The following is an 8,110-nucleotide window of genomic DNA, read 5'->3' on the forward strand; positions in this document are numbered from 1 at the left end:
GACACCCCCTGTGTCTGTATGAGGCCAGATATTTACTGCTTTTGTACACAGAAGTTCGTTCTTAGCATTTGTGATGCTTCTACAGATTACTTTTGCCTAAAAAGAAAGAGAGCGCAAAGGATTTCAGCCTCTGATGGTTTCAGTTATGGGCTTATGTTTCTGCGTATCTTGCAAGTCATGCGCACCACACCTCTTGGCTTTCTCATTTCTTATGACAGTATTCTCCTGTCTGTATTTTATCACAGATATCTGAATTAGCTGTTTCATCATTTCTGCTTGTGAAGGTAACATCCCATGCCAACTTTGGTTCAGTTCGGTTTTCGTGCATTTGTCTCATGAAGTTTTGTTCTCCTTCTAAAATTCAATAAAAAAACCTTTTTTTAAAAAAAGGGTTTAAACTACCAGCTCTCCCACTGAAAGTTTAAACCCAGCAGTAAAAAAGGGAACTTCTCCTAAACTCAAGACATCTTTGAAAGCAAGGCATCCATATATATATATATATATATATATATATATATATATATGTATATGTATATATATATATATATATATATATATATATATATATATAATGTATTATTGTTTCCTGCTCCCCAGACATACCTGAAGCCTCTGAACACCAGTTGCTGGGAACCACATTTTGTGCGCATTTTATTCCCAAGCCTGGAGAAGCCCTTTGATTTCAGTGAGTCTACTCTGATGATGGCTAACGGATACCAAACATTATTTCTAAATTTGCACCTGTACATAGAAAGTAGTACATGCAAACTTTATGCATCTCTGTGCCCTCATTTGCCCTCTTTCTTTTTTTTTGGGGGGGGGGCGATATGTTTACTCTCTCTTTAGCAGTGCTTATGTAGTCACTGTAATACAGAGTGGCTGGTACTACTTTGGATTGAAACACTGAAGAAGAGAAGACAGACTGAAACAGAAATTTCAGGGGCCCTTGGCCAGAAAATCCAACCTGACACTGATTATCTGAAGAATGCTTTGAACCGGAGGTCCTGGAAACTAATTCTCCGCCCTGCCCAATGGAATGTGGCTTTGGCCAGGATCAGGAGAGTATTTTAGATAAAGTCTTGCTCCTCAGAAATAATCTGGCCTTGGTGCTCACAGTCCTCATTTAAACCCAGTCAATATAACAGAAATGCAACTTCCATGAGCATCAAACCAACACGATTGTTTCAGAGTGATCTGTACATTAAATATAGCAATTAGCTGGCAGATGGTTCAGATTTCCCTTTCTGAGGGCAGGGAGAGAAGTCAACCCTTGAAGAGGACAGGTTGACCTTGCAAGCCTCCTGCCTATGACTACAGAAAGATCTGCAGCTCGTGCTTTATCAACATCTATCTGTACTGTTGGAGGTCCAAATGAGGAATGCTGGGGAGTGCCAGCGATATGCCAGAGTCATGCCAGAAGAGGCTGTGAATCTACAGGATCCAAACCCCTCTCATTTCCCCTGCACAGACCCTGAATGAGGGTAAAAAATACACCTGCAGTTGGTGTAGTTTATTTCTCTTGCATTGATCCAAAAGCAAGGGTGGGGGTACTTGTCCTGGATAAATTAGCGCTGTGCCAAAATCCACCTTCTCAGACATCTCAGACATTTCTTCCTTCCTTTCTGAGGCTTCTCCAAAAAAAACTGGCCTCATCATCAGGATACTTGGGATTTGCAAGGTGGCTGAGGGTGGTGTGTGTTTTCCTTCCAGCAAGCATTTATCTATGACTCTGCAGCCTCCCTCCCCCACTTCCTGATCTGAGAAAGCCCCGTGGGAGGAGTCATCCCCCTGACATCTTCCTTCAATTGAAGTGTGGGCACCCAGGAAGGCTGCTGAGCACTGCAGATCACTGGTGAGGTACATAGAAACATAGCAAGTTGTCTTACACTGAATCAGACCACTGGTCCATTTAGCTCAGTATTGTCTACATTGAGAGGCAGCTGCTCTCCAAGATTTCAGGAGATGAGCTGGGGCCATTCTGCATGCAACACAGATGAAATAAGGTACCTTATTTATAGAATGAAATAAGGTACCTAAACGGCGTTTCCGTGTGCTGCTCTGGTGCCGGTTCGCCGGAGCAGCTTCGTCACGCTGGCCACGTGACCTGGAAGTGTCTGCGGACAGCACTGGCTCCCGGCCTCTAGAATGAGATGAGCGCACAACCCTAGAGTCTGGCAAGACTGGCCCGTACGGACAGGGGTATCTTTACTTTTAAGGTACCTTCACTAACAGCCCTCAGCCACGTCTAAAGTAAGATAAGTCAGAAAAAGGCCCTGCCCCAACCTTGAGAATTTCACTGACATTTTCTCTCCTCTTTGGCAATTTCCAAAAGTGGTTTCTCTTCTCATTAATTGGGGGAGAATGGTTAAACACAGACACAGGAGGAATCTTCAACACAGCATGAGAAAAAATGCCTCTGAAAGGAGCGGGGAAGGAGGAAGGAGCAAATGCCCAGTAGGATTTTAGACATGGCAGCTCATCCCCCTTTGATTCCTCCAGCAATGATCTGTCAGTCTTGAACTCATCGAAAAACACTAGCCCTTGAATCTGATTTTAAGACTGATTTTTGGGCTGGGTGTTCATCAGTGTGCAGATGACACCCAGCTCTACCTCTCCTTTAAATCAGAACCAACGAAGGCGGTGAAGGTCCTGTGTGAGTGCCTGGAGGCGGTTGGAGGATGGATGGCGGCTAATGGATTGAAGTTGAATCCTGACACGACAGAAGTACTGTTTTGGGGGGGCAGGGGGCGGGCAGGTGTGGAGGATTCCCTGGTCCTGAATGGGGTAACTGTGTCCCTGAAGGACCAGGTGCGCAGCCTGGGAGTCATTTTGGACTCACAGCTGTCCATGGAGGCACAGGTTAATTCTGTGTCCAGGGTGGCTTTCTACCAGCTCCACCTGGTACGCAGGCTAAGACCCTACCTGCCCACAGACTGTCTCACCAGAGTGGTGCATGCTCTAGTTATCTCTCTCTTGGACTACTGCAATGCGCTCTACGTGGGGCTACCTTTGAAGGTAACCAGGAAACTGCAATTAATCCAGAATGCGGCAGGTAGACTGATGACTGGGAGTGGCTGCCGGGACCACATAACACCAGTCCTGAGAGATCTGCATTGGCTCCCAATACGTTTCTGAGCACAATTCAAAGTGTTGGTGCTGACCTTTAAAGCCCTAAACGGCCTCGATCCTGTATGCCTGAAGGAGCGTCTCCACCCCCATCGTTCAGCCCAGACACTGAGATCCAGCGCCGAGGACCTTCTGGCGGTTCCCTCATTGCAAGAAGTGAGGTTACAGGGAACTAGACAGAGGGCCTTCTCGGTAGTGGCACCCACCCTGTGGAACACCCTCCCTTCAGATGTGAAGGAAATAAGCAGCTATCCTATCTTTAAAAGAAATCTGAAGGCAGCCCTGTTTAGGGAAGTTTTTAATATTTAATGCTGTACTGTTTTTAACACTTGATTGGGAGCCACCCAGAGTGGCTGGGGAAACTCAGCCAGATGGGCAGGGTATAAATAATAAATTATTATTATTATTATTATTATTATTATTATTATTATTATTATTAAGGCTGGCTCTTGCCCTTTAAGATTTTATTATTTTTTATTTTGCTTTGCCCCCACACACCACACTCTCAAACACTGAATGGCGCTCCTCTTGGCCTATGCCCTAGAAAGGAAGTCCTTTTCTGATTGTCACAACTGGCTGTTTAATATTCCTGAAGAATGCCAGGAAGGCCTCCAGAAGAAGATAGGATCCATGGAAAAATGTGTCATCTCCCCCTCCTCTTTCCTGTGATCGTGAGTCATGTAAATTTGACCTTTAAGGAGGCTTTTAAATAAAATCTCAGCACTTCATTCTTTCTCCCATCTGGAAGGCAGGATCTGGCTCTGGCATGGCGAGGCCCATGTGCAGCCCAGATGTCGAAAGCCTGACAAGAGTTACAGCAGCTCAGCTGCATTTTGAACTGTTCCTTGACCTCTTGACATGTGGAAATTCCATATAACCTTCGAGTCCTCACACCTGAGAGAGAGAGAGGCTTCACCCCTGCCAATGGGAAAGGGCTGCAGCTTAGTGAGGCAGCATGTGCTATGTACAGAGAAGGTCCGTGGTTCAATATTCAGAATATCCAGGCTGGACTTGGGGAAAACTCCCATCTGTAAATCTGGGGAGCCACTGCCAATCAGTGTAAAGACTATATGAAACAAGATGGACCAAGGCTGCATCCCCACTATCCACTGAAAGTACAATGATACCACTGTAAACAGTCAGTGCTTCCCCCAAGGAATTCTGGGAGCTGTGGTTTGTTAAACGTGCTGAAAGCTGTTAGGAGACCCCTACTCCCCTCACAGCTCCCAGAGCATAGCTTGAGAGGTGCCAAGGGAGATGCACAGTTTTTTGAGGGAGTGTATACCAGGTGCCCCCAGACAGGCGACCTCAGCACAACTTGGCCTGGTGCTCCTTTCCTCCCTCCAAGGGCTGCATCAGCTGGCTGGTCTCCCCCCTGTGTGGGTGGACAGGAAGCTCACCATGGCCCCACTTTGCTCTGGTGGAAGTGGGGCCGCTCCAGTGGTATAGCTAGTGAGGGCTGAGCTGGTGCCCTCCTGCCCCGTGCAGCAGCAACCAACGCTATGTCACTGCCCAGAGTGCCTTAGTAGTAGGGATTGATTGTTAAGTCACTCTGGGAATTGTAGTTCTGGGGAGGGAATAGAGGTCGCCTAACAATTCTCAGCAGCCTTAACAAGCTACACTTTCCAGAATTCTTCAGGAGACGCCATGTCTGCTTAATGTGAACTCGCAGTGCTTTAAATGTATGGTGTGAAAGTTGCCCGAGTATAAGGCAGCTTGCATATGGTCCTCATCAATTTCTGTGGGAAATGGGGCGTGGAGCTGGGAGGACAAAGGAATGGTGATTATGATACTACTGGCTAGCCAAGTATTTGTCCTCTGACTTTTGCACCTTCTTGTGAAATGGTTCGTGGGATAATGGCGGAGGGCATTCCAGCATGCTTTGGAACAGCTACTTGCCACAATCACAGAAAAGAGATAAGAAAGCAATACAAATGCTGAACAATTCTATGTCCTATGTTATGTATTCAGTGGTCTGTGTTTGCCTGAGCTTGAGTCTGGACTAAGGATTCTGAGCTACTGTGTTCTGATTCAATACATGATGTCCAATCACATAACATTTCAGGATTTGGGCCTCTGCCATTGGCCCTTGAACTCTGAGTTGTGATTTGCAGCATGGAAGTTTAGATAGCCAATCACGTTGGGAGTGGGAGTGGCCCAGGCTTTCAGGAATGTATATAAGCAGTTGCTTTTCCTCTGTTTCCCAGTTACGTAGTTCAATAAAGGTTCTTGTTGTTATCGCTGTGTCTTGCCTTGTGTGAACCCACCTACACTTCACTGGCAATGAGAATTGGATGCTAGGCTAGGTATGCAGCCCTGGCTAGCTTCCACAAGCTGAAATCACTGCTAGAGAACTGTCGCCTCAGCAGAGCTGAAATCCTATGCCCCCAAGGGCTCGGTCTAGGTGTTGTCTGAGTTTGGGCACATTCTGCAATGGAGAAAGAAGTCTGCTATAGGGTGGTCATATGTCCTACACTGCACTCTGTTTGAAGGGCTAGGAACATTGGAAGCTGCCTTAAACCAAGTCAGATCCATCTATCTTAGTACTGCCTACACTGACTGTCAGCAGCTCTCTTAGGATTTCAGGCAGGAGTCCATCTTTACCTAGACATGTTGGGGATTGAACCTGCGACCTTCTGCATGCAAACCATGAGCTCTACCACCAAGCCACAGCTCTCTGCTCCAAGTCTGGTTTAAATATTTTTGAAATGTGAGAAGGAAGAGCAAGGATGTTGGGGTGAGATTGGGGCCACCTATGTGCCCCAGTGGGACCACTGCACTGCCTCAGCCCTGTCCAGGTAAGCAGCAAAGATGCCTCAATCAGGAGGGCAGCTCCACCACACAACTACTGGGCGTACTCTTTGGGCCTGGCTCATGGGCTGTCCTTTGATTCATGGTCCCTGGCTCACTACGGACTGCTGCATGTGGTCTTCCCATAGCCATCTGGGTTGGCCACTGTGAGGTTGGTGTCAGTGGGCCATTAAATGTGTCCCATCTTTGCCCATGGGTGAGAAATATGAATGTCACCCTGATCTCTGTTGTGGAAGGGGGCAGCGAAGACTAGTCTATTAGGACAAATGGGGCACACCCCTCCAACCTCTGTCTGCGAGCGCCCACTTGCATGTTTCCTTATATCCAGTCCAAGTAGGTAGCCCTGCCTGCCAGCTCCCTCTCCCTCCTTGGTCTCAGGATTGCCCTTGTAGAACCTAGCAAGGAAGAGGATGGGGAAGAAGGCTAGAATTAGCTGGCTCTGCCTGTAGCTGACTCTTGCTCTCCTTATCATTTGCTCAGACTCCACCTACCATTCGGGCTTCTTGGTTTCTGCCCCACCAGTCCCAATGGGTACCAACTGCCCCTGGAAGGGTGGGGGAGTTATGTAACTAATAAATAATATGACATCATTTTGCTTCAACAGCCACCCAATGTTGTACAGGATCTTTGTTCTTGGTTCCTCCACCAACCCATTCTGGTGATCTCTTTGAAACGCAAATAAAAATGCTTAATTGAAGTGGAAGAATGTGGCATTTCTGAATGGGAACTTACTGGAAACTAGGGCAAAAATAGCAAATACACTTTCCCTTTGTCAAATAATACAGAAGGTTTTTTTCCCCCTCTTCTTCTTCTTTAAAGAACAACTTTAATAATATTACCAGGATTTTTTTTTTCATGGGGACAGAAACTATCAAATCCAAATCAATGCAATAAGTGAAAACACACCCGGCGTCATAAAAGGCTTTGGGAAAGATGCCATGTTAATAAAGAGGGAAATGTGAAGGAGTCTATGAAGAGAAAGCAGTTAAGAAAAACTCAGGCACTTGTAAAAAAGCCACTCCAACAAAAACTGCAGGCAAGATTTATTTTTAATTTGGAGGGAGGGGGCTATATTTCTTTGGTCTCAACGGATCTTTGATTTAGGAGATGGTGGAGATGTTTATTTGCAATTGAAACAATTGGTTTATAAAGAGGAATCAAGGAGACCTTGTAAAAAAGAAAAGAGATCTTAAATCAATAGGACATATTCTGTGATTACTTCAAAACATTGGCCTCTTATCATCATCCCACTCCAAACATAAGGCAGGCACAGTGAAATAGCTAAGAACACAAGAAGAGCCTTAGTGGATCAAGCCAAAGGCCCATCTAGTCTAGCAATCTCTTCTCACGTGGCTAATCAGATGCTTATGGGAGGTCCACAAGCAGGACACAAGAGCCACAGCACTCTCCCATCTTGCTCTCCCAGTGACTAGTATTCATAGGCATTCAGACTATCCATAACTACAGCCTTCACCCGTCTCCAGGCTCATCCTTCTTCTCCTTCTCAATTGGCTTAGCAGAAACCTTGCTGCAACTACCTTAAGAGGAGCTGTACAGATCAGAACCCTTCAAAGACAACACCTGCATGGAGCTGGAATTCAGCAGACATGGTTCAAAATGCAGTGCTCACACATGCATGTATGCTTATTATGAATGACTGCAACATGAAGTGTTGACTGCTTTGTGTGAATATTCAGTTGCAGATCTAACACCACGGGTGGGACTTTTCCTATGATTTCAAATGACAGTGCTTTTCAGCGGGGTTCTAATTCTTACATTTAACTTCCAGTCCCAAGGCCTGTTTCACATGCACAAATGCACATCATTTGGTTTGACTGTGCTCAATTATTGTACCCTTGATGACTGGCTCTCTTCTGGTTGCCATTCATTCTAAAGCATTCTGCCATGCATTCTTTAGTTGAGATTTCTGCAAGCGTTGGACTCAATGGGCCTCAGAGTCCCTTCCAGCTCCACAATTCTATGATTCTATGACTAAAGCTATCAAAATGTATTCAAGCTGGGCTTATCTTACATTGACTACGGGGTTTTTTGGTCATTATTCAGACCAAGATCAGCACTTTCAAATCCTCTGATTTTCTAAGGGCATCTAAGGGGATACTTGCTTCTCTCATTCAATTTCAAGCTCTGATCCTAATCTTACTTACTTCAAAGT

The sequence above is a fragment of the Podarcis cretensis genome, assembly GCF_951804945.1.
Source record: "Podarcis cretensis genome assembly, chromosome: 15".
NCBI lineage: Eukaryota > Metazoa > Chordata > Lepidosauria > Squamata > Lacertidae > Podarcis > Podarcis cretensis.